The sequence below is a fragment of the Tamandua tetradactyla genome, chromosome 21 (genome assembly GCF_023851605.1).
Source record: "Tamandua tetradactyla isolate mTamTet1 chromosome 21, mTamTet1.pri, whole genome shotgun sequence".
NCBI classification, from domain to species: Eukaryota; Metazoa; Chordata; class Mammalia; order Pilosa; family Myrmecophagidae; genus Tamandua; species Tamandua tetradactyla.
The window spans coordinates 32,078,475-32,103,673 of NC_135347.1; the positions used below are offsets into that span (position 1 = coordinate 32,078,475).

Genomic DNA, 25,199 nt, shown 5'->3' on the forward strand with positions numbered 1-25,199 from the left:
GTAAGAAATAGTGCTTCTCTGAATTGAATCAATTTTTTCCAATAATTTGTTGTAAGTTAGTTGAGTCTATGCTCCATGAAGATAGCCTTTTGTTATTAATTTATTGAATCCTTTACAATGTCATTGAAAATAAGTGGCTATGATAAATTTTGGAAGAAAAGAGGTAGGGTCAGAGAAATGATACTTAGAGATATAGAAGCAGCAATATCTTTCAGATGAACATATTTATCCTAATATCTCTCCCATGTAAAGGAGTGTGGGCTAGCATTAATACATTTTAAAATTTTGTAAGAGGAAGATCTATTGCATTATCTCCTATCCATCCTCCTCTCAACATTTATACCAGAGAAGGTTCTATTTCATACAGCAATGCTGTGCATATGCAGTACTTTACCTTTGTAAAATATGTGCAGGAAAAGGCAAAGTAAAAAAGATCTAGAAGTATATTATATCCATCTGGTCATCTGTCCTAGCTGTTGGCTCTTATCTCCATCTCTGGCAAAAGATGGTTACAAGTAAATTATCGGGTATGAAAAAGTGCTTCTCTTCTTAGTACTTTCCTCAAATAATAAAAGTTTAGACCTGCTATCAAAGAGTCATAGGAATTTAGACTTGGAAATTATTTTAGAAATAATCTAGCCAACTCTCTTGTTTTACTTAAAAGGAAAATAAACTCAAGGAAGCCAAATAATTTAGGTAAAGTAATGAAAATTCTGGGAATAGCCAGTTAATGAAAGTTCTGGAAATAGAAAAAATTTTCTTCCTCCCCAGGGCCATTTTGGTGATTAAACATATTGGGAAATTATACTTAAATCTTCAGGGTAACAATGTGCATTTTAGCTCACTCCTGCTTCATGACATAAACAATACCCAATGGAACGAAAGATTTCAACATTTCATTTATGTCACAAGAATAATCCAGCTCTGGAACAAACATATTTTTCTCCATTTCAAAGTGAAAACATTAGTGACATATATAGAAAATATTTTGAAAGGACTATAAAGAAGTGACAGCTTCAATAAGAGGTGGCACATTTCAAGTCATTCAATAAAAAATGGCAAGCATTTGACATTGTATGCATTTTTAACCATTTTTTCACCAGGAAAAATTTTTAAGAAAGCCCTATAATTTAACATTTCTGAACAATATTGGGAATTCATCTGAAAAATCTCTGTGGCATTTTGATTTTTTAACCTCTGGCTAGATTCAGAATTCTGAAGTTATATTAAATTATACATCTAATTTAAAAACCTGTAAGAAATTATCTCATAGAATCGTCAACTCTAACAAAGTGGTGTTGAGCACAATGTTGCAGAGAAGGTTATATATACCATGAAGCAAATACTGATGTAAGGACCATTATTACCAAATCCAGTATTAGTCTTTGAAACTTAAGAGGGAAAAATTTTCTTAAAAAGACAGAATTTATCATGGTATATAAAAATAATAATTTTTTAGAAGTCTTATCCTAAAGAAATTAAACAGACTATTAATTATTTCAAATTACTAAATCATTCATATCTGTAGGAGATGCATTGGGAAGAAAGCAAGGCAGTAACAAATGTAAGCTTAAATCTTCTAAGATGTGAAATCAAGAAGAATTAAAATGAAATTGATGAATTTTATTATGGCCAAAACCAAGAAGAGCTGAACTGAAGGGATTCCCTCTGGCCTAATTTGGGACAGTTTGACGTCAAGATTATAATAATGCTAATGAATTATAATGCATTGAAAAATATTCCACAAAGCTATAGTATCAAAGAGGAGAGAGAGGAAGAGGGAGAGAAAGTTGAAAGTAAAACCTAGTTTGGTGAACTATTAACAATTAGTAAATCTAAGTAAGAGATATGCAAGAATTCATTGTACTACTAACTTTACTATCATTGTGAAATTTTTCAAACTAAAATGTTGAGAGAGAACAATCTCTTCCCCCATCCCAATATATATAGCAGGAAGAAAAAAGGATACCATCAGTGTCTCAATTTACCAGCTGCTGAAACAAATACCATACAATGGGTTGGCTTCAACAGTGGGAATTTATTGGCTCATAGTTTCAGAGGACAGAAGTCTTGCTTCCTTCCATGGTTGTGTCTTCTGGTTCACCAGTAATCTAGGGATTCTTTGGCTTTTCTGTCACGTGGCCAGGAATCTGATGATGGCTTGTACTTTCCCTTCCCCTTTCTGTTGACTTCCAGCATCTGGCTGCTCCTCATGGCTTCGCTTTCTGTATCCAATTTCCTTTGCTTATAAGCACTTCAACCATGTTAGATTAAGACCCATCCTCACTCAGTTTGGGAATACCTTATTACCACCTTCAAAGATCCTATTTATAAATGGGTTCACACCATATAGGACCAGGGTTTGAGACATGAATATGCCATTTGTGGGGGTCATGATTCAATCCTCAACAATCAGTCATCTTTAAATATGATACAACCAGAGATATTACTATAAAAATGATATTTGAGTTTTGGTAACAAATTCAAATCTAAGCCACTAAAAGTGATCTAGGTAAAAGCTCGGGGTAAGTCTAAAAGAGTGGATTAAGGTCATGACTCTGAAGTTTAAACCCAATCAATTTTATTGATATTAACTCTTTGTGAAAAAAAAGAAAGAAAGAAAAAGGAAAATATAGACAAGAGGATAATGGTCTGTTTGTTATCTAAGAAAAGGGAATTCAGAAAGTCTAATTTGGTGCCAGGTCTCCGGCACTCTCTAGAGGTTAGAATAGTCTGACTAACCTGTAAGTTTTTATTACTGTAGTCACTTAGTTTATCACTTACCAACTATGGTGGCCCAGGGCATTAAATCATCTAGTTCCCTGCTCTTTAAGACCCTTCTCGAGACTTAGGTGGGTGAAAGGAAAGAAAGAAAATGTTGATTAATAGATACGTCCTGCCCATTTGGCAGATACATCTCTTTTGATATTCTGATTGATTCATAGGTAACCTGTATACTAAGTATACATGGTTAAATGTCTCTAGGTAGTTACATAAAATTGTGTTTCAGACCTTCAAATCTGGTAACAGAATCTAAGACATGATCATAATATCACAGTAAGGCTTTCAACTGAGGATTAATTTTACCGAATAACCAACCTTCCCCAGATAACATCCCTAGCTCTAAAAATATTGTTCTCTATTCATTTTTGGAGAGCAAGAATGGGATTCAAACAGAAAGAAAAAATGTAGTTGCATTTAAATGGGATGAACGGGAATTAAGAAGGTTTTATATATCCAAAATTTTAATTTCATTAATTCAAGTAACCAATATTATTGAGCACCCACTCTTTGCTAAGCATTGTAATAAGTAAACAGTGGTGATACTGAAATTGGTGGGTCTTGCCCCTGTGCTTGAAATATGAAGGGGAGGTGAAGTACTGTTTACATAAATACAAAGGCAGAATTTCACAAATGTAGGAAGTCCTAAAGTAAAATGTTAGGATTTAAGAGATAAACTGAATCTCCTCCAGGCTAAATTAAAACGGCTATTAATTAGAGAAGACTTCATACGGAAGAGTTTTCAATAGGCTCTCAAAGATTTAGACAAATGGAGATAGGAATAAAGTCCATTCTGAATGTGGGAGATAAGAGACAGAAGACCTATCACTGAGGAAAGGCAAAAAAAAAAAAAAAGAAAGAAAGAAAAAGGAAAAACAGCAATGAGTCCAGCCAATACTGGAAGAGCGACCACTGAGCACTAACCAGTCCCTTGCACAAAGAGATATCAGGATGTTTCTTCAAAATATTGCTTTGATTTTATTGCAAAATATTTCTGAAGTGATCTTGACATTTAGTGATAATACCGGTCAACAAAAACAAATTGGTGTTAGAGGATAGGAAACGGATGATCTTTCAGTATTATGAATACCTTCAGGAAAGGAAATAGAACATTGCCTCATTTTCCTTGTGGTGGCCCATGGTCTAGGCCCCTCCTAAATGGGAATGAAGCCCCAAGCACCTAACAGCCTGTTTGACTAGGACAAAGGTCAAGAAAGAAAACAACCTCCCTGAAAGAAAAAAGAATGTTATCATGAGGTAAAGGGATGGGAGCAGGACAGGACTAATTGTATCTTAGTACATTCATCTTAGTAAAACATCAGGTCTTAAGACCCATTAATGAGTACACTAAAGGCCTGGTGTCGTCATACTATATGGAATGTCCTTGTTCTAAAATCACAGACATATTGTCCCTTGCATTTCTGCCCCTCTATGGAGCACTGTCTCTCTGGACCGCCGCCACGGGAGTCTCTCTCCTATTCATTAGTCCTAATAAATCTATATCTGTTTCTGTGCCTGGTGTGTTTTTCGGTCTCACAGTGGAACTGACTTGTGCTTTGCATGAACTCACTTTGGGCCCACACATTCCTATAGAAGGAAATATAGAAGACTATAGTAAAGAGATGTGATCTCAACAAGACGAATTTTCCAACTCTCATCTGCTTTGCTTTAGAGCATTCTTAATCCCTTCAGAATTGGGCAAGTTGAAATGAATTCATTCAACAAATTTTATTGTTTTCATTATGTGTGAGGCTTTGCTCTGTGGGTTAGGTGTTAGTCCCTGTCCTCAAAAATATTTTGTTAAATTGTCCTTTGTTTATTTTTAAATTTTGCAACATAGACAATGGGGTAATTATCTTTCACAGGGGCCCTACCTCCTGAACCACACTCTGTGTTCATGTTTTACACGGGCCTAAATAGTGTATCAGATTATTTCAGTTTTCAGCACAACACCAAAAGGCAAACTATTAGGAACCCAAAGGACAAATCCAGGTACTGTGAAAAATAAGGCAGTCTTGCCACCTAACTAAAATTTTCTGGGAATGAATTTTCAGGAGCCACATGTGCTAGGTGCTTGGCATTTCTCCTTGTACAAATATTGGCCATGTAAATTATTTCTGGCACTACTATATGGGATCTTCCTGGATACCCAAGGAGAGTGTCAGTGGTGATAGAATGGGAAGTAATAGGATATCAGAATTGGAATATGACCAGTTTGTGGGCATCAGTTCAGCACCAAATAAGTCTTATTAATTAAATAATCAGAACACAACAGAAATTTTGGAACACCATGGGGATACCCAGTAAATAAATTAGAGCGAATGAATTGAGTACGTCCTTATAAAGATATGAGTAAGAGCAGTATTACCATATTTTCAGATACTAAAGGGATTTAAAATAACAACAGGAAACAAGTTAGAAATGCAATACACCATAATAATTGTTCCCAGATCACCATGTTGGCACAAGCACAATGAGATTTGTTTGAAAAATTAAAAAAATATGCATTATACAGCTGTCATTTGGGGTAGGGTTAATTAGAGTTCTAAGACAGAAAACTGCACAGTAAATTACATACAAATTTTAAAGGAGAGGGAAGAATTAACATTTATTACACCTTTCAAGAAAAAATTGTGGTCCAGAATGATCAAATAGCACCAACTGATGAAGGAAAAATCTCCTTAACAGAAGAAAGACAGCTAACAATTAAAAATAACTGATAGAAATTTAACCATTTGACAAGCCCTAGTGAGATTATTGTCAAGTCTTATCAACTGGTGTTAAAGTATTAAGCAAACAGGGGCTGGTGAACTGGAAATTCATATAGTTCCAGTAAAAAAATTTTGGTCACAAAAGAGGAAGCATAGCTTTACAATGAAAGAATCAGTCTTTCACTCCCTTAATTCCACAGCCAATTTTAGCATCACAACTGGTGGGACAGCCAGAGACATTTGACTTCCGATACGATGCAAAGTAAAGTATACCACATTACCTATGATTTTAGCTGTGGCAAAAATATTTAATTTGACTTTAATAAAGCCTTTAGACTTTACTCCTAGATTACAAAGATTACTGGAGATAAAACGTCATAAGAAAATGCTCAGAAAGGATTAGATTTACTAGGTCAACTGGGAAACTACAACAAGTCAAAGTGTCATCACAGAAGGTACTGTTGAGACTCAAGAACTTAACAAGACGTGTCTGGATTGGATATTGGTTCAGATAGACCATCAGCAAAGGGACATTTTGAGAAACGTAAATTATATGATATTAATGAAGTATTCATTTTGTAGGTGTGATAATGTCATTTTGGCTATTAAGATTTTTGTTTTTAAAGAAGCATATTGATGCATTAGGGTAGAATGTTATATTATTTTACTTAAAATACACCACCATACAGCATGTGATTATCTGTGCACATTAGCTTTACTGTACAAAATACCTGAACAGTATTTTGCCTGGGGTAGTCAGTTAGCATGTGGAAGACTCTTCAAAAGCATTCAGAGTAGCTGCTTCTAGTTTCAATTATCTCTCTCTCCAGTAACCAAAGTATTTATTTACCAACATAATAGATGTCAGAAAATATTTTTGCATTGGTTAAATGACTGGTGCTCAATGTATGAGGAATGGCTAGAAATATTTTGCAGTCATACTGGTCCTTGCAGGAAGAGAGTATAATATCCAATAGTTAAGTCACCCATATGAAAGTTTTTCAAATTTTTTTGACCATTACCTATAATATAACATATATTTACAATTACAACTCATACATACCACACACACACACACACACACAAAATAAAGTTTCAAAATTAAATGGTCAACTTTTTGACCATTCCCTATAATATAACATATATTCACAACCCAGCTTGTACATACCACACACACAAACACTAAACTAAAATAAAGTTTCACATCACCCTCCTTATGTGAGATATACCCTGATAATTTTACTTTTTTTTTTTTTAAAGCTGGTCATGACCAATTAAATTGATTTCAGAACCCACTAAGGAATTATGACCCAGAATCTGGAACAAACAAATACACACCCTTCAGGAGGATACCCTACGACTAAGGTTCTGATCAGTCTTGTGCACAGATCTTACAGAGGTTTCTGTTTCTTAACTCTGACTAAAAAATAAGAATTCTGCTGCTAGAATATTATTTCATTTGCCTTGAGTAAACATTTGACGCAAGATGCTTGTCAGTGGATCCAAAAAGACAAGGAACTGGGCTTCAATGAGAGTACATGCAGGTGGTATGACTATTTCAGTGTTTGTATGCTAAAAAATGTTGAGTTTCAAACTTCAGTTTGAGGCTTGGTTTAAGTATTTCATTGTAAAATGTCATCTTGTACATAGGTTGTGGGAAGGGAGACTTACAGTGTTCACCTACCTCTAACTATTAGAAATCATTAACTACCTACCTACCAAAGGAAACAGATTGTGAATGAGCAATGTAGCTCTGTCAGTTTGAAACAAGGTCTAATGGACTGCAATAGAGAGTTAACTTCTGACATCCATAAGTGTGAACACCGTGCTGAGCACAAAAACAAGGGTTGTATGCACAGGCAATTGTTCTCAAGTAATATACATTATGCAAAGACAAAACTTAAGACCATAAAAATTCAGCTTTTGTCCAATATAATTAGACAGAAAACAGTTAATTGTTGTTTTATTTAATTTTTATACAAAAGTAGCATTAGATATCTATTTTCATTTCAAAATTTAGCACTTAGTTTAACTAATTTAATTCCCGATTCCTTGCCTTTTTATTTTACCTATAAGTACATTACATTCCCTGAAATAGATTCTTATTATCTTTTTAACATTTAAGGGTATTTATGTTAGTTCTTTGAAGATAATCATAAAATATATTAAACTTGTAATTCTCACCAAAGTGAAATAACAAAGGATGTTTTATAGGACTTTGGGTTCCATCTTATTAATTGATCATAAATCACTGCTTGCCATTTATATGCTAATTCTGGATAAGGCCAAGAAAAAAATTCTCAGATCCTTTGTTCAAAAAAGCATTCCTGGGGGTGGGCCATGGTGGCTCAGCAGGCAGAGTTCTCACCTACCATGCCAGAGACCAGGTTCGATTCCCAGTGCCTGCTCAAGCGAAAAAAAAAACATACCTGGAACGGAATCTTCTTAAAGATAACTCCCAGCTTTGTGGATCCTTAAAAGGGGCAAAGATTCTGCTTAATGATAGATCGTTCAGGACTTGGAACTATTGCAGAGCAAGCAAGATATTTTAAAATATGAAATGTCAGATGTCAAATCTTTCTGGTCAAATGATGACTTGTTTTAACCTCTCTAGTCACAATTTGTTAGCACTATGGCTTTCAATATTTTCTACTATTAACCCTTTATTCTTGAAGTTGTTCATAAAAGTAAATTACACATATTTTATGTTATTTTAATCTGTAGCTAATTACATGGTATTTAATTACAGATTCCCCACTTTATGTAATAGGCCTATTCCTGAAAAATTGTGCGAACACCAAATATTTGTGAAGTATATATTTTAACTTCAGCAGGGATCCTTACTTAAAATAATGGTATCTAAGCTGCACAAGGAAAAAAATCCTTATGTGATAGGAAAAATCAATTACTCTTAATTTTACATGCTTTTAGATATTAACTTTATGTGTGAAGATTTTCAAGTGTACCTGGACTTTCTATTGAAATGAGGTGAGATAATTTCTAAAGCTCATTGTTATAGCTAAAGAAAAGGAAATTAAAATTATTGGTATTTCTTAGATGACTTATGGGTCAAATATACAAGAAGAAATTTATTTCTTCTTATGCATTTGCAAAGTTAGGATTGATAAGGCCGGTTGAAGAAAGGTTGATATATTTCCTCCAAAGCAATATCACACAATATAACAGCCACTCATGTTGCTTCCTCCAGTGAAGGGTGGTGCTTTGAGATGTGACCTTGTAGCTGAACTTTTCTTCAGGGTTAAGAAAGTATTGAAGTAGCTCTTGGGCCAACTGTTCCTTTTCTATTAAAAGAGTTTTCTTCCCCCCACAGAATAAGCTGTAATTACTAACTATTGCAGGAACATTTAGGGAAAAGTAATAAATATGAAGCCCTATTTCAAGAAACACAGAAAAGTGGGTAAAACAGGGGTCTAAATCTCTCTGGCAATGTGGGACATGACTCCCAGAATGAGCTGGGACCCAGTATCATGGGACTGAGAAAGCCTTCTTGATCAAAGGGGGGAAGAGAGAAATGACACAAAATAAAGTTTCAGTGGCTAAGAGATTTCAGAATAGAGAGGTTATCCTGGAGGTCATTCTTATACATTATGTAGATACCCCTTTTTAGTTTATGGTACACTGGAGTGGCTGGAGGGAAGTACCTGAAACTGTTGAGCTGTGTTCCAGTAGCCTCGATTCTTGAAGACGATTGTATAAAGATATAATGTTGATCATGTGACTGTGTGATTGTGAAAACCTTGTGTCTGATGCTCCGTTTATCCAAGATATGGATAGATAAGTTAAAAAATAAGGATAAATAATAAATAAATAATATCGGGAGATAAGAGATAAAATAAATTGAGTAGATGGAAACACTAGTGATCAATGAGGGGGAGGGGTAAGAGGTATGGGACGTATAAGATTTTCCTTTTTTTAATTTCTTTTTCTGGAGTGATGTAAATATTCTAAAAATGATCATGGTGATGAATACACAACTACGTGATGATATTGTAAGCTACTGAGTGTATACTTTGGATGGACTCTATGTGAGTGAAGTTATCTCAATGAAAATATACAATTTTAAGTGGGTAAAATCCAAGAGCATCCAGTTTTAAGGTAGTTAGTGGAATTTCTCCATCCTGAACCATTTTTTTTTAGATCCTTCTCCTTCCCACCTTAATCTACTTTTTTACTCAAAGACTGCTTGGGGAGGGGCGGTGGCGCAGCTGATGGTGATAATTGTTCTGTTGCCTAAACTGTGCAGGAAAATCATGTATATTTAACTGGTCTATAATCTTCAGTAACCTCAAGTCCCCACCCAATATTTGCCTTAAAAAAAAAATCTTACACCTTAGAGAGAGTTTCCACTCCTGATTGAGTCCTGTCCACTTAGAAATCATGAAAAGAACATAGATGATAAGTTTATAAACATAATTGTCCCTATTTTCTAATTAATAGGGAATTTTCCTTAACAATAGAGTAAGCACTCTATTCCTAGGTGTTTGTTATTAATTCAGTACTTTATTCTCACTGAATGGTTTTGGATTTCCATAGAAAAGGCAGGTCTTAAAAGGTCCAAATATTTCTTTTTTTCTTTAATGGGGTATGTATGTGTCCACGCATGCTATCTTCAAAGAAGATTAAGAAGACAGTGCTTATTTACATTTTTATCATAGTATTTTTAATTTTAAAATTCACACACTTCTAATAGAAACCAAATAAAATCACTCTTTACTCCAAGATCCGAAGATAATCTGTAATAAAATTGCATTGTATATTGTGCCAGTTTGAAAGGATTTCTGTACCCTAGAAAAGCCATGTTTTAATCCTCATCAGTCTTGTGGGAGCAACTGTTCTTCTAATCCCTGTTCAATAGCACAGGTTGGAGACTTGATTAGGCTATCTCCCCGGAGATGTGGCTCACCCAATTGTGGGTTTTAACTTTTGAATAAAGGGAGATGTGACGCCACCCATTCCAGGTGGGTCTTGATGACTTTACGGGAATCCTTTAAAAGAAGAAGCATTTTGGAAAACGCTTGAGCTTCTGAGAGAGCAGAGAGTGATGACACAATGACGAGAGCCGATGCAGAGAGCCCACCTGGCCAGAAACCTTTAGAGATGAAGGAACGCGTCCCCAGGGGAGCTTTATGAAACAGGAAGCCTGGAGAGAAAGCTTGCAGACATTGCCATGTTCGCCATGTGCCTTTCCAGTTGAGAGAAACCTTGAACTTCATTGGCCTTTTTGAGTGAAGGTAACCTATGGTTGGTGCCTTAATTTGGACATTTTTATAAACTTGCTTTAATTGGGGCATTTTCTTGTCCTTAGAACTGTAGACTAGCATCTTCTTACATTCCCCTTTTTAAAAGCCTATCCATTTCTGGTATACAGCATTCCGGCAGCTAGCAAACTAGAACATATATCTTTCCGATGTTTTGGATATAGTTTTTACTTAATTTGTTTTTATTTTACAAAAAAGTCCATATTATGAATATATTTTCCAACTAGCAATATATTAACATTTTTCCATATCAAAACTATTCTCCATCGTGATTTTAATGGAACCATAGCACTCAGGGTGGTTTAAGTGGTTGTACAGTGTTAATCCTATGCCATGCTCCAGGGGTAAGGCAACAGAAAATCCACAACAGAAAATACATTCAGCTTTTTGTTCATCTTTACATATCAAAGCAACTTTTTTCAAATGCCTATTATTTGCCTCTTATGTTCTGGCAAAAATAAAAAGTTAAACAACGAGTGGTTAGACCATTTGGAAGATAGATAAGTCACTCAAATATTCTTTTTCCATGTGCTGAGTACCATCACAGAGATAGGCCGAGGATAGTACAGGAGCCCAGAGAAGGGGCATCTAAATCAGAATGGAGGTCACCTGTTAAGGGATACTAATTAAAATTCTGAAAGGCAAGAGGATAGGGTATTGCAGAACAAAGAAATGACATAAGCAAGAGTACACATGAGAAACATTAAGAATATTCACTAAAACTGGCTAGGTCACAAGAATCTGTAGGGAAATTTATTAAACAAACAGATTCCCAAGCCCTCCCCTTGGAGATTCCAATTCATTAAATTTAGGAACAGGCCAAGAGCTGCATGTTTAACAATGCCTGTAAGAAAGTATTATCTAGCCAGTTTATAAAATAGTTCTCATCCCTTCAACTGGAAAACTGGTTGTTTTAAGGGATTCAGGCAATGAAGTGTTCATCAGTGTGGCTTGGAAAGTGGCCAAATAAAGACAGAACTTGTGAGTGAAGCTTTGAAGTTTACCCTGAAAGATAGAGGACTGTATCTGATCAGATTTGCAGATCAGATTTGCATTTTTGAAAGATCACTGTGTGAAAAAATGGAGTGTGATATGGATGGAAAGCTGGTCTCGAGGAGACTAATGTGGCAATCTAGGTGAGAAATTATGAAGACCTTAATCAAAAGAGTGGTTATGGGTTTAGGAAAGAGGAGAACAAGAAATTTAGAAAGTAGATGCCACAGTGTTTAGTGACTGAATGGATGTTAGGCATGAGTATGAGTGGCCTATTGAGAATTCCTATGATATTAGATTGTAAGACCGCTTAGAAGATGTGCTATCAACCAAAATACGGCATTCAGGTAGAAAAGCAGGTTTGGGGGTAAAGAAGAAAATTCACTTCTAAATACACTAATTTAACAGGATATTAAAGTGTAGAATTCAGTCCAAAAATAAAGAGAAAGATCTGACAGAAAGTATAGCTTGTGACACGCAGTAGAAGTAGAAGCCATGTATCAGTCAGTAACAGAGAAGAAAAGAAGTGCAGTATAGAACCAATGGGGAAGCAAACACTTAATGTTTAAGCAGAGAAAAAGAAATGCACTAAGAAAGAATGTCATTTTTTTATTATTAATGGAGAAAACCATGTCACAGAAATCGAAGAACAGAAAAGAGAAAATGTCACCTGCTCCAGAAAAATCAAGCAAAAAAGGGCAAAAATTCACTGAAACGAGCCATATGGAAGTCAATGGTGAACATACCAAGAAACTTTTCAGTAGAACTCTAAAATCAAAAGCTATATTATAGTAAGTTGGCAAGAAAACAAAAGGATGAAGGGAGGGAAATGGGAGAAATAAATGAATATTATTAATTTAAGAAGCCTGACCTATTAGTTTCTCAGCTGCTAAAACAAATACCATACAATGGGCTGTCTTAACAAGAAGAATTTATTGGCTCACAGTTTCAGAGGCCAGAAGGCTTGCTTCGTCTTGGTATTGGTATGTTCTGGCCAGCCAGCAATCTCTGGTGTTACAGGTTTATTGTCACATGACAATGCACATGGTGATGTCTTCTTTCTCCTCCAGGTTCCACTGACTTCCAGCTTCTGGCTGCTCACTGTGGCTTCTTCCCTCTGTGTCCATTTCCTTCACCTATAAGAACATCAGCCATATTAGATTAAGAACTACCTTTATTCAGTTTGGGCACACCTAAACTAATAACATCTTCAAGGGTCCTATTTACAAATGGGCTCACATCTACAGTAGTAGAGGTTGGGACCTGCCTTTGTGGAGAACATGGTTCAATCCCCAACACTTGACTACAAGAAAAGTAGGAAAGTAAGATGTTGTGAGTGAGGTCAAGGGAAATGTAATAGATAACTATTTTTATCTTCCCAGAGTCCATTATCTGCTATGATAACAGTTCTCAGATTCCTTTGGGATTGTGTCCTTCTCTACACATGTTTCTGGTAAACTAGGCCAATTGAACGTCCTTTCTAGGAGCTGAATGTGGAGCAAGAGGTGACTCACAGAAAAGGAAGGTGGTTGAACCAGAAAAGGTCCACAGCTTCATTTTCTATGTTCCCAAACTTTCTGCCCTCAGAAAGTATGGTCACTTTTCTTCTAAGAAATTGATTCATACCAGCATCTTTTCATGAATGCCATTTTTCCCATAGGTTATTCTGAGTGGCTTTCATTCACTTGTTGTTAGAGCCCCCAAGCTGCTAAGATAGCCCTGCTTTTCGTTTTCGTTTTTGATGAGATAAATCATCGTTCTGTTTATTTTTTGACATAGAGAAGAAGGGGGAGGCTATTGATAAAACAGAGCCCCCAGTAGATAGGAAGGGATGGAATCCAAGCTATAGATTAAGGAATGAGCCTCGAATTGGGGACCCCTTCCATTAGAAGAGTGAGTACAGATGTCAGCAAGTTTACAAGTACAAAGCAAGGGAAAATGCAGTTCTCATCTCATAGCCTTGGCCTTTCTCTTTGAAATGGACAGAATCATCATCTGCTGAGAGTAATAAAAGTTGATGGTGGGGAGGGGTTTTGAGGAGAAAGGGAAGAGCTTGGAATAGCCACACTAGTTTGATCAGAAACATGTTGACCATAACTGAGGACCCAGCCTAAGTCAGAAAGCAATGAAATGTAATCACATCAATTTTCAAAATTGTGTAGTTATTTTCCAGAAACTCTCAGCTGCTCAGTTCTAGGGTCAGAGAAACAGAACGGGTGGATTGAGAGTAGAAAGTAATGTTGAAAGCATGATTTAAGTGATGGAGACCAGTGTCTGGTGCTGTACAGGGGAGAACATGAAGACAGAAGGAGCTGATTGATTAGGAGAAAATGGAGGACTCAAAGCACATGAGGTCATGAGGTCAAAGAGCAAGCACAGTTCAAATAAGGACAAGGAAGTTACCAGAAACAAACGGTGGAGAGAAGCAGATGTCTTGCCTAAACATGAAGCCTGAATCTGGGTCTCTCTGCTAACTGAAGATTCACTTTCATCCATCATCAGGCTGCTCTATCATTCTTTCTTGGAATAGGACGTGATTTGTTTTTCTGCAACTTTCACTCGAAGGCTGGATGGCCACTTGGTGGGGCTCTTTCAGAGAGAATGTCAGCCTGTTGGTTGAAAATTAAGACCACCTGCAAAACTGGGCTTCTCTGCATAGAAATTATGCAGTTTAGTTTAGTCTAGTCCACTAAGTGATAGACATCGAGAAATACTGTTTCCCACAGAACAATAACATGTCTTCGGGAAATCTGAGCAGCTCGATTTTGGAAGTTCTTTGATTTTAACACTTACTGTTCCCTATACTACCAGGTTAATCTTTATCCTTTTCTACTAGTCTTTCACTGCCAGAGAAATTATCTTTAACAGAGGATGACAAAAAGTAATGTAATTAAGACATTGCTTTTTAAGGCCTACCCTATCAATAACACCCTCAATCTATTTTACTTCACAGATTAAAAAAAAAAATCTGTCTCTTGCTAGGTACCACCCGTCTTTACTGCTGACTATGAAACAATGATCTGATGCTTAAATTACAACCTACCTTTTATTCTTTTATTCTGTAGCAACCATGTATTAAAAGTGTAAGGCCAGTAATTACCTGTGATGAGAGTGGAATTATCTGCTATGATTTCCTGTTCAGTTTTACTTCGAAAGACTTAGCTTGTTAGCTTTAGCTGACTTTGAGAGTCTGGACTGTTCCGCTGCTATAGCTTTATATGCTCCAACCTTTGGAAGATTCTCCAAAAGTGCCTTTATCTCCACAAAGAGAGAGTGTGGCTGAATTGCTGAGATTTATCACCATAACCAACAAGACAACTCAAACCACATGGTTTCATTACATAGTGTTAGTAGTTTCATCTCTGTTTATGACCTATAGCATGCACTTTCTTCCAATGTAGAGTGAGAATAAAGGAAGAAATATAGTTAGTAAAATATCCTAGAAGCAAAATTCTTGTGACACTCCTCACAAATGACAGCCAGTGTTGGATAATTATTCGACTGGAAAACTCACTTGCAAGATATGTTGATATGTTGCAGAGAGAATTCCTACCTGGGGCAGAAGGTTGAATGACATAAACTCTATGGTCGCTTCCAGCCCTAAGAGTTTATGTTCAAAATATCAATCTAATTAAATCAGAGTGCTTGTCAACAATCCAAGGTCAAGAGTTTGCTGCAGCCTTATTATCTTAAGGGTGATGTGACAGGATATAACATAACACCATCAGTGAAAAAAGAAAGCAAGCGTCATACCTGAATGATTACAGAAGCAGAGAAGAGAAGCTTATTACACAAAATATGAGGTTTATACTGCCATCATCTGAGAACATATTAAAATTATATTATCTCATCCCAGATTTCTATTCAATTCTCATAGCCAAAGACAACTGCTGCACCCCCTTTTTAAAAGGAAAGGGAACTGATTACGGAGATTTAAAAATTTGATCTGTGAAAGAGAGTTCAGCAAGTAATTCCCAGTCTTCCTGACGCTTAGGCCAGAGAATTTTCCAATTTTCAAAACCTTGCATTCCTCATACCTATCAAGGGTCTGCATTGATTTCATCAGCATCCCCAATTATTTACTGGGTGCTTAATCATGATGCTGCTTTCTTCTTAGAAATACACACATACAAAAAAGCAGACAATGCCAGATTTTCCACTGAGGAAGAATAAATAACAGTCTCATGTTTTCTCCGTTCTATTTTCTTTTGAAAAAGAGAATGAGTTGCCTACCAGAGAGAAATAAACAAGGACAAATTAAAAATAATTGGTGGAAGGAAAAAGCAAAGTTGAAGGACAGGATGTGAGAAAGAGATGTGTGCACATAAGCAGAGCATGTTTACCAAGCACTTTTTATTCTCTTGCAATGCCCTCAGGGACTGCAAATTGGAAGGCGCTGCTTGGTAGGGGAAGTGGGCAGGGAAAAAACATGGGACTAGAGAGATGTGTCCATGGCATAGTCAGAGGCTCAATGGAGTGGCATTAATCTAGAAGAGGGTGTGCCTGTGTTGGAGTATGAGAAGGAAGGTCTGGTCAAGTCAGCACCTAAGGAAGATGCATCATTCTATTTGCACTGCTGTATTCTGTCACCTCCTCTACCCACTATATCTGTTAACGTGTGGGCACAATTTAAAAAGGAAAACATGAGATAAGGACTTATGTGCAGGGGATTATTTTGGCAAATGATCCCAGGGATCAGGAGTGGAGAGATTAGGGACAGTAAAACAAGGAAGGAAGGAAAGCATCTTAAGAAGGTATTCTGAAGTTGGCCATGACCATAGACAACTAGGACTTGCTCCTATTGGGACCTTTGGAAGAGCCATGTAAAAAAGCCTCATAAGTGTGCGTCCAAGGGATAGAAAAGGGTAGCAGTTACCCACTGGTGTCTGTCATCCATTAGTCAAAAGTTACTCCATGAGCATTAACACTCTGCATACACATGATGAGGCATCCTACACTGTAGTGCAGAGCAGTAACAGGGCAGAAATTGAGAGATGCCCAGTGCAGGTGAGGGGGAGGGGTGGAAAGATCAGGATCCACACACCTGAAGGTGGTTGTCTTAGGGACAGTTGGAGTAAAGTATAGCCAAGAGGTTATGAGTTGGAGGACGCCAGTTGCCTACTGGAATTTTAACAAATCCCACCTGTGTACTTCACCCAGACTCATCCATTGTTAACATTCTACCCACATTTAACATTCTCTCTATACACACATATGTTTATGTATATAATTTTCTAAACGCTTTGAGAGTAACTTACAGACCCCATGCTAACTCTACTGGAATTTTAAAGCCCAGGGCATAGTTACAAATGGAATACTAATAACTTAATAATGAAGAAACATGATGGACATTACCAGTGATGGTGTAAACTGGCATCATGTGCCTCCTGATGTGATACACTGAGAAGAAAACATGGGACAGACTATCCCATGTGATAGTCTGTCAAAATGAACAACCTGAATCTAAGCATGAGGAAATACCAGACAAACTCAAATCAAAGTGCATTCTAAAAAATGAATGTCCTGAGATCTTAAAACCATATTAATGTCATGAAATAAAAAGTAGGACTGAGGGACCCAGCCAAATTAAAGGAGACAAATGTTATATAAAAACTAAATGCAATGCGTGATCCTCTTGGATCTTAAACCTGAAAAAAGTAATAAAAGACGCATTATTAGGAAATCTTGCAAAAAAATTTAAAAGTCTGTTGATTAAAGTACTATGTCAAAGGTAAATTTCCTGATTATCATATTTTTATTATGGTATGCAAGTGAATGTCCTTGCTCTTCAGGAAAATCATACTAAAGTATTTAGGGATAAATAAAGCATGGGGTCTGTAAGTTACTCTCAAATGGTTTAGAAAATTATGTACATAAACATACATGCATATAGAGAGAATGAAAATGTGGGTAGAATGTTAACAATGGATGAGTCTGGGTGAAGTACACAGGTGGTCTTTGTGCTAGTCTTGCAACTTTTCTGAAAGTTTGAATGTATTTCAAAATTAAAAGCTTTAAAAAATTTTCTCTCTGGATATTATGGTATTATATTAAGGGTTCAGAAGGCCCGAATTCTAGTAAAGTTTCCATTTCTCATCTGGAACCTTATAGAATTGTTATAAGGACTAAAGAAGGTAATGTATGCAAAAGAGGTTTGAGAAGTTTAAAATAACATACAATTCTACAGCGTTGTTAGCAATGAGAATCTGACGTTTGAATGATGGCTTAATAGATGAGGTGCCATGTCATCTAAGCAGTGACAGACGTATCCAGAGAAACAGGAATGTGTGGGATAAATTGAAAGAAGGAGCATCTTAGGTCATTTTCAGCTACCAACTCCCAGTCCCTAATTGATTGTCCTCAGTAGGCTTTTATTATCTATGAAACGCTGGAGTGTGCATATTACAGGAACTGCAGGGATAAATATAATGTTTCAGACCTCAAAGAATTCAGATACAAAGTACCCAGTTGTATCAGGGGAAACAACTACAAAATAGAAATCTATGATATGAACTTTTAAGAACCAGCTACTGAAACACAAATAAGAAACCAGTGAATCTGAGGTTTGAGGGCAGATATGAGAGAAAGTTTCTGACAGGAAATCATATTTGAACTGAGACTTAAAAAATGAAGAGGTCACTTCCAAAGAAGAAAAGAGCACTTCAGACAAAGAGAGGGCTGAGGAAGGTATGAAAGTAACTCACATGCTTAATCTTTTGGCACTTCTTTGCTTCCCGTGCAAAACCTTCCCATGTTATCTTTCCTAGCCTGAAACCTGTGATGCCATGGGAATCCCCTCCATTTTTATTTATTTTCTGTCACCAACACTGAAATTTTAAAATATATTCAAATACTGAGTAGCCCACTATAGTCGTGGAAAATGAACGCAACTTCCTGGAAAAGGGTATTTGTTTGTTTGTTTGTTTGTTTTGGTAAGGCTGATTTTTTTTTTCTGAAAGTTGATCCAGATCCAAGAATATGGAAATTTTTTAAATGGAGAAATAGCAACCATCTCCATACCATGCAGTTGGGATCTCTCTTGCATTGGGATCTGTGTTATTTCATATAGCATTTTGATTAATAGTAAAAAATTAGTTGATTACAAATCAGTCTAAAGCTTTTAGTAATGATGTCAATGAATAAGCATGCTGTGGAAAGGAAAAAAAAAAAAGATTTTAAAAAGCCACTAAAAATTATTTTTGGTACCCATAAGATGATTTGGTTAGTATCGAAAACAGTAAGACAAATCCTGATTTAGGACATGAGTGAAAGACAGTTCTGTGGTTAATAATTTCACTTGCAACAGCAGAGTAGAAGCCCATAGCGGATACACTCCACTGCCTCTACAGACAGGTAGAAGCGAAGTTTCAGTTTCAACTTTGCTGTCTCTTTCTCTGAAATGATTCTAGCTTCTGCTTTTGAATAAACAGTAACAGTTTCTGATCTCTGTTTCACAGCCAGAGAAGAGCAAATCGAGAGCTTGTTTTTGAGAAAGGAAATGCTGCTTAAACTACTAGCTCTGTCAGCACTTTCTAAGCAAAACTAAGGCGCACACCTTCCAATCTCTGTGGTCTGGGGTCTACATCTTTCCAAGGTGATCACTGGAATCTGGAAGCTAGAAGAATGCAAACACTGGGCATCAATAGTCCAGTCCTCTCATTTCACATTCAATTCACAGACAGGAAAACTGAAACCATAATACTACTGACTTTTTAAAAGTGAAATGAAGATGGATAAAAGGCAATGTCTGAAAAGTGCTCTACTCACATTGGAGGAATACTGTGCACTCTATAATATCATAGACTAGGAAAGGATTGTTAGAACAAACCTGTCCCAACTGTCTGCAATATACAGGCCAAGAATCAGTTGCAGGACACAGTGAATTAAGATGGGTGTTCTGGGCATTTTGTTTTGAAAAGTCACCAGAATGCAACTTGTTAGAATGATTTCAGGGTTATAGATTTTGGCAGCCAATTTATACTAAAATAGGTTTTTTTATGCATATATATATATATATACACATACACACGCGCGCACACACACACACACACACACAAATTCTTCCCTTTCTTCCCCAAAGGCATATGAGTAAGCTCTCCCTCTACTAATATATATTGTTAGTTTAGGCCATCTCTGACACTTCTGAAATATTCTATCCCTCTCAGGGCTGCTTTCAATTTGCATTTTAAATGGTACTTTACCTATGTTGAAAATAATAGCAGCTGCCAAGCAGAGGAAATAGCAAGGGATATTTTTGCAAAACTTGGGTTTCAAAAATTCCCAGGGGTAGTTTAGCTAATACACAGCCACTTGTAGGCCATATTGTTTTTTTCTCCCTTAGGGTGCAAGACCTTAATTAACAATTTTTAACTTAGTCCCACAGTGCCTCAGCTTTCTATGCCTTTTCTAGGCAAGCCAGATGGACCACTGACAAAGGGAACTCCTGAGAACTACCACCTCCTGCTCCCAAACCTCTAAGCAAGCTCCTCTCTAACTGTGCTCCTCTAAACAAATTCTCTTTCTTCTAGTTAATCCTTAAATTCTACCCAATTTGCCTAAAGTTTTAATTCTGCTAAAATGACTGTAGACCTTGCACTATTAATTATTTGCATTCTACTGTGATGAAAGGATCTGAACCATTTTGATAGATAGAGGACAGCATACGATTTCAAGAGTTATTGAACTGTTCACCAGTCACTATGCTAAAAGCTCCGGTATGGATTCTTTTTTAAAGGCACTTTTGATACATTACTTTCTTCCAAGTCATCTGTCAAGCAGACATTCTCATCTTCATTTTATAAAAGGGGAAATTGGGGTTCAGAAGTTAGGAAAAATACCCAAGTTTCACACCACCTGTAAGTGGCAGTCAAAATTTAAACATGTGTCTGTCTGTCAGACATCAAAGCTGGGGTCACAATTTTGCTTAGACCTAAAGCAGCCCATGCACATTCTTTTCTCAGATGGTAGTAGGAAGAGAGAAGATGATTGAGAACCAGACCCGTGGGAAAACCAGTTTGGGGCTATGTAGAGGGAGAGCAAGAATAAAAGTAAGTGGAATGAGAGAGGTGAAGTAAAAGGCAAAGTACATCTATCTACTCATGTAAGGATGTATGTTAAGTGACACCTTTGATAAAGGCATTGTGCTAAATTCTGGGCACTGAGAGGTAAGAGACAAAAGCCAAAAGCCTTACCCTCAGAGAGTGCTGTTGAGAGCAGAGATGGCAACTGGAAAACGTGCAGACCAAGGGCAGTTTGCAAATTAGTCACCAAATTAGTGTTGGCCTACTCAGAGGTTTTTGAACTTCATAATTAGTTGCCCACACTTTTGAAATTGTTTACAAAAAAAAAAAGAATATAGGCACATGAAACAAACATCAAAAAGGAACAAAGGATATACAGTGAAAATTAAGTAATCCTCCAATCCTGCTCCCCGACCACCCTGTTTCTCTTCACAGAAATAAGTTTACTCTCAGTTTCTTGTATTTTTTTCCAGAGATAATTTTTAAAAGTTAAAATACATATATACTTTAAAATAAAGTGTATTACAGCCTGCCAAACCCCAACCAAAACCATTTTTGCCAATCCTAAAGAACACCTAGGGCATTATATAAGATTTTGCGAAGGTTCCATGCACTAGGGTAACTTTCCAAAACCTGCAACCTCCACATGGGTCCCTGGACCAGATAAGTCCTGAAATGCAGAGGGGCCAGCCCTTCCAGAACAGTGACTAGTTTCAACCCCCTACCCCATATTATTGACAACACCTTCCAAAACGAAAACATTTGAATGTCCATAGCCCAAATGCCCCTAAAGATTGGGAGAAGAATCAGAGAAAAAGTTATAACAGAGAAGAGAGGATTTAACAAGTAAGTATGACTGCCAAATCATTATATTGGTATTTCTTTTAGGCTCCAGCACCTTGAAGCAGCTAGAAGGAAAAACCTAAAATTGTGGAATAGTAACCCATACCAAAATCTGAAATTTGTTCTATAACTACTTGTTATAATGTACTTTGAAATTTATTGCTCTTTTGTATATATGTTATATTTCACAATAAAAAATGTTTAAAAAATAAAGTGTATATATGTTCTTTAAAAAAATCAAAAGACGAAAGGTAGCTTACAATATAAACTGGTCCTATAGCTTGCTTTTCCTTACCTGACAGTGCACATTGGTACATATAGGGCCACCTTACTCTTCCTAACAGCTATGCAGGATTCCATTGTATTGATGTACTCTAATTTGTTTAACCAGTTCCCTTTTGATGGGTAACTGATATTTTACTATTAGATATTTGCCACAGTGAATACCCTTGTACACATATCATTTTACAAATGTGTCAGTATGTTTTTAGGGTAAATTCCTAGAAGTAGAATTTATGAGTTAAAGAATGTGTACATTTGTACATATTTAACCATGATAGGCGTTGCCCAAGTGCTTTCTATAGCTGAGAGCACCTCTTTCCCCACACCACACCATCAGATCTCAGCCAATCTGCAGGTATAAATAGTATCCCTCTAGTTTATATTTAAATTGCCAATGTTTTAAAAATTGGGTTCTCTCTCTTGCTCTCTCTCTCTCACACACACACACATACACACATCACAAAAAATACCTGGACCCGCATTCTCATATGGTTAACAGCTGAATAGTGACCACCCCCTGTGGACACAGCACAGATGCCCAATATTGCCCCACACAACTCCCAATGATCCCCAACACTGAACCTAAGAGTAAGTTATTCTTTACCATCTTCCAACCCAGCCTCATTTTGTAATCTATGTTACCTTCCTCATCCTGGATATTTGAGTTTTCAACTAGTCTAGAGAGAGATTAATAAGACAGAAAACAAATGAAGCAAGAAGATTTGGTAAAAGAGACAAAATAATCAGTGAATGTGGAAGTAAGGTATGGTAACAATATTTCATGAATAATAAATTTTTGGCTCTTCTGAATGAAAACCTCTCCTCCCAGAATTTTATTAATAGGTTATATATGAAAATTTAACCTAACTTGATTAACTTTATGCATCACACACAAAATTCCCAGAGTTACTTTGAGAATCTTGAGAACTACTCTGGATGTGAACCCAATCTCACAGTTACCTTGGCCCTGGTTTCCCAGAAGGCAAATGTGGTACCTTCTTCATACCCAGGAGCAGGAAGCATCACATTTCTTTATTTTCCTAAATCAAACAAAATTTAAAGTCAAGCCCACACTCAACAGGGAATAAAACCAGGTAATATTAATTGTTATGAGGCTGCAGGAGATGAAGCTCTCCCTTGGTTATTAGGAAAGCCCTAAGGATCTGATGCTGCCCTGATAACTTGGAGAAGGGCTCCTGTCTGCATTTTGGTATTCGGTAAACTTGTGAGAGCCATCCAAAGACCAGCCACCTACTCCTTTCATTTAATGATGGTCCAGGGGAAGTTTTGCTGTTACTCCCTACATGACGAGCAATTTGCACTCCCACTCATTACATGTCTGGGAAGCTGCCTAGTAGAGAATATAGGCTACATTCCTTTGTCTATCTCCAAAATGTAGCCTCAATCCTTTCTTTCTCTGGGATAATCCATTTTACATTTCCCCTAATAAAGTCAAGACAAAAGAGAAGTTTTAACTCAAGCTTTAGAAATAAATCTCTGGTCACTTCTTTCTTGTGTAAAGAAGGGTGATGGCTTCTTCTTCCTTTTACAATTTATAGTGAGAGAAAGACACCTTTTTGTTTTGATTTCCTATTAACTTCCTCTGTTACTTAAGGGGAAAAAATTTCTGCAATTTATACAATGGTTAAAACCACATATCTATGGCCAATTGATTTTTGACAAGGCTGCCAAATTCACTCACTAGAACAAGAATAGTCTCTTCAAAAAATGGTGCTGAGAAAGCTGTACATCTTCATGTGAAAAAAAATGAAATTGGACCCCTTCCTCAAACCATATACAAAAATCAATTTATAAGTTAGGTCCAGGTGTCAAATAGGCAGGTGATGGTGCCCATTTGTTCTGTAGCTGTGGGCTTACATCATCAGTCTGTTAAATTCATCTGTGGCTGATTACATCTGCAGTCGGCTAAGGAGCATACCTTCCACAATGCTGAGGCTTAAAAGGAGAGATCAGAAGAAAAACAGCTCAGTACAATTCAGCAGAGCTCAGTAGCCTAGCACATCTCAGCTCAGAGCTCAGAGCAGTTCAGACCCACACATTTGGAGATGCAGAAAGGAATTGCCCAGGGGAAAGCCATTTGAACTGTAGTAGTTAGATTAAGTTGTCAACTTGGCCAGATGAAGGCAAATATTCTAAAAAATTATCATGGTGATGAATACACAGCTGTATGATGATGTTGTGAGCCACTGATTATACACCATATATGAACTGTATGTGCACAAAGATGTGTCAATAAAAATACTTTTTAAAAAAACCTTTACTGGCCTCTAGACTCTTTTTCTACATAACTATGTATGGATATACACCAGGCCTCTTCAATGCAGATGTGTCATAATCCATTCTCTTCTGGGATTAAAATTTTCTCTTTGGAGTAAAAGACAGATTTTCTATACTCAAGTTTTAGCTGAAGGGAAGAATGGAGGGAGTAAGGGAGGATAGTTAGATTCAGGTTTGATTAAAACTTGAAAGCAGATATGAAGTTCAAAGCAAATTATCACTCACTGATTTCCTTCTTTCCATGAAAAGGCTGCCAAATAAAAACATCCGTGAATAAGTTTTCCTTTCTTATAATAAAGGGAAATGACTCCCATTGCAAAGAATAGAAAGGTTTAAGGCAGCTTTTCAACTTCTATAAGATCTCAACATTTGATCACAATTGAATATTTTTTTATTGCCTGTTATCCCCAATATTTTGTGACAATTTTAATGAATAATCTGAAATTCCTGAGACTAATAGGGAGTAAAGCATTTTTTTTCAATGCTTAGAAATATATGCAACGTTACGTTTAAAATGGTTTAATTACAATTTTAGTTGAATTTCAAAAGTCCAGTTGTGACTACTTTAGAGATAAAGTACAGAAAGTTGGAATACTGAGTTTACACCCCATATGGGATAAAGTTAAGACTATAAAAGCTAGACTGTGTCTTGTCCTTCAAATAGGAGCTTGAATCCAGAATTCAAATTTAAGAATATGATCCGGTTATGTTTTCAGTGATAAAATCTTTAAAGGGCCTTTAATGTCATGGTGAGATTTTTGCACTGATTTAATGCAAAATGGCTGCAGATAAATAATTTTTACAGAGGAGAGTTTTCCAGAAAAAAAAGGTTGTTCTTAAAATGACAATGATGTCATAATAATACCAAATGTCAAGGACAATTACTCAAGACATAGTCTGTGAAAATTATACTCATTATAGATTTTATGTGATGAGTCACCACAGTTATAGTCACTGGACAATGTCATCAGTACAAGTTTTGAATTGCCTTT

At 36.5% G+C, this 25,199-nt stretch overlaps 1 long non-coding RNA gene across 2 annotated transcripts in view; it reads right to left on the reverse strand.

The window, feature by feature from the left end:
- The window catches only part of LOC143665326 (uncharacterized), a 76,828-nt gene extending 53,897 nt beyond the window's left edge, over window positions 1-22,931 (reverse strand). The window contains exons 1-2 of one of the 2 annotated variants that reach the window (XR_013166877.1): window positions 22,870-22,931; window positions 12,709-12,900 (exon numbers count right to left, since the gene is read on the reverse strand). This is a non-coding gene — a long non-coding RNA (uncharacterized LOC143665326). Of the gene's footprint in view, window positions 1-12,708; window positions 12,901-14,167; window positions 14,340-22,869 lie in introns of those variants that run through there. The other variant, XR_013166878.1, reaches the window with a different exon arrangement.
- Between the last annotated feature and the right edge of the window lie 2,268 nt (window positions 22,932-25,199).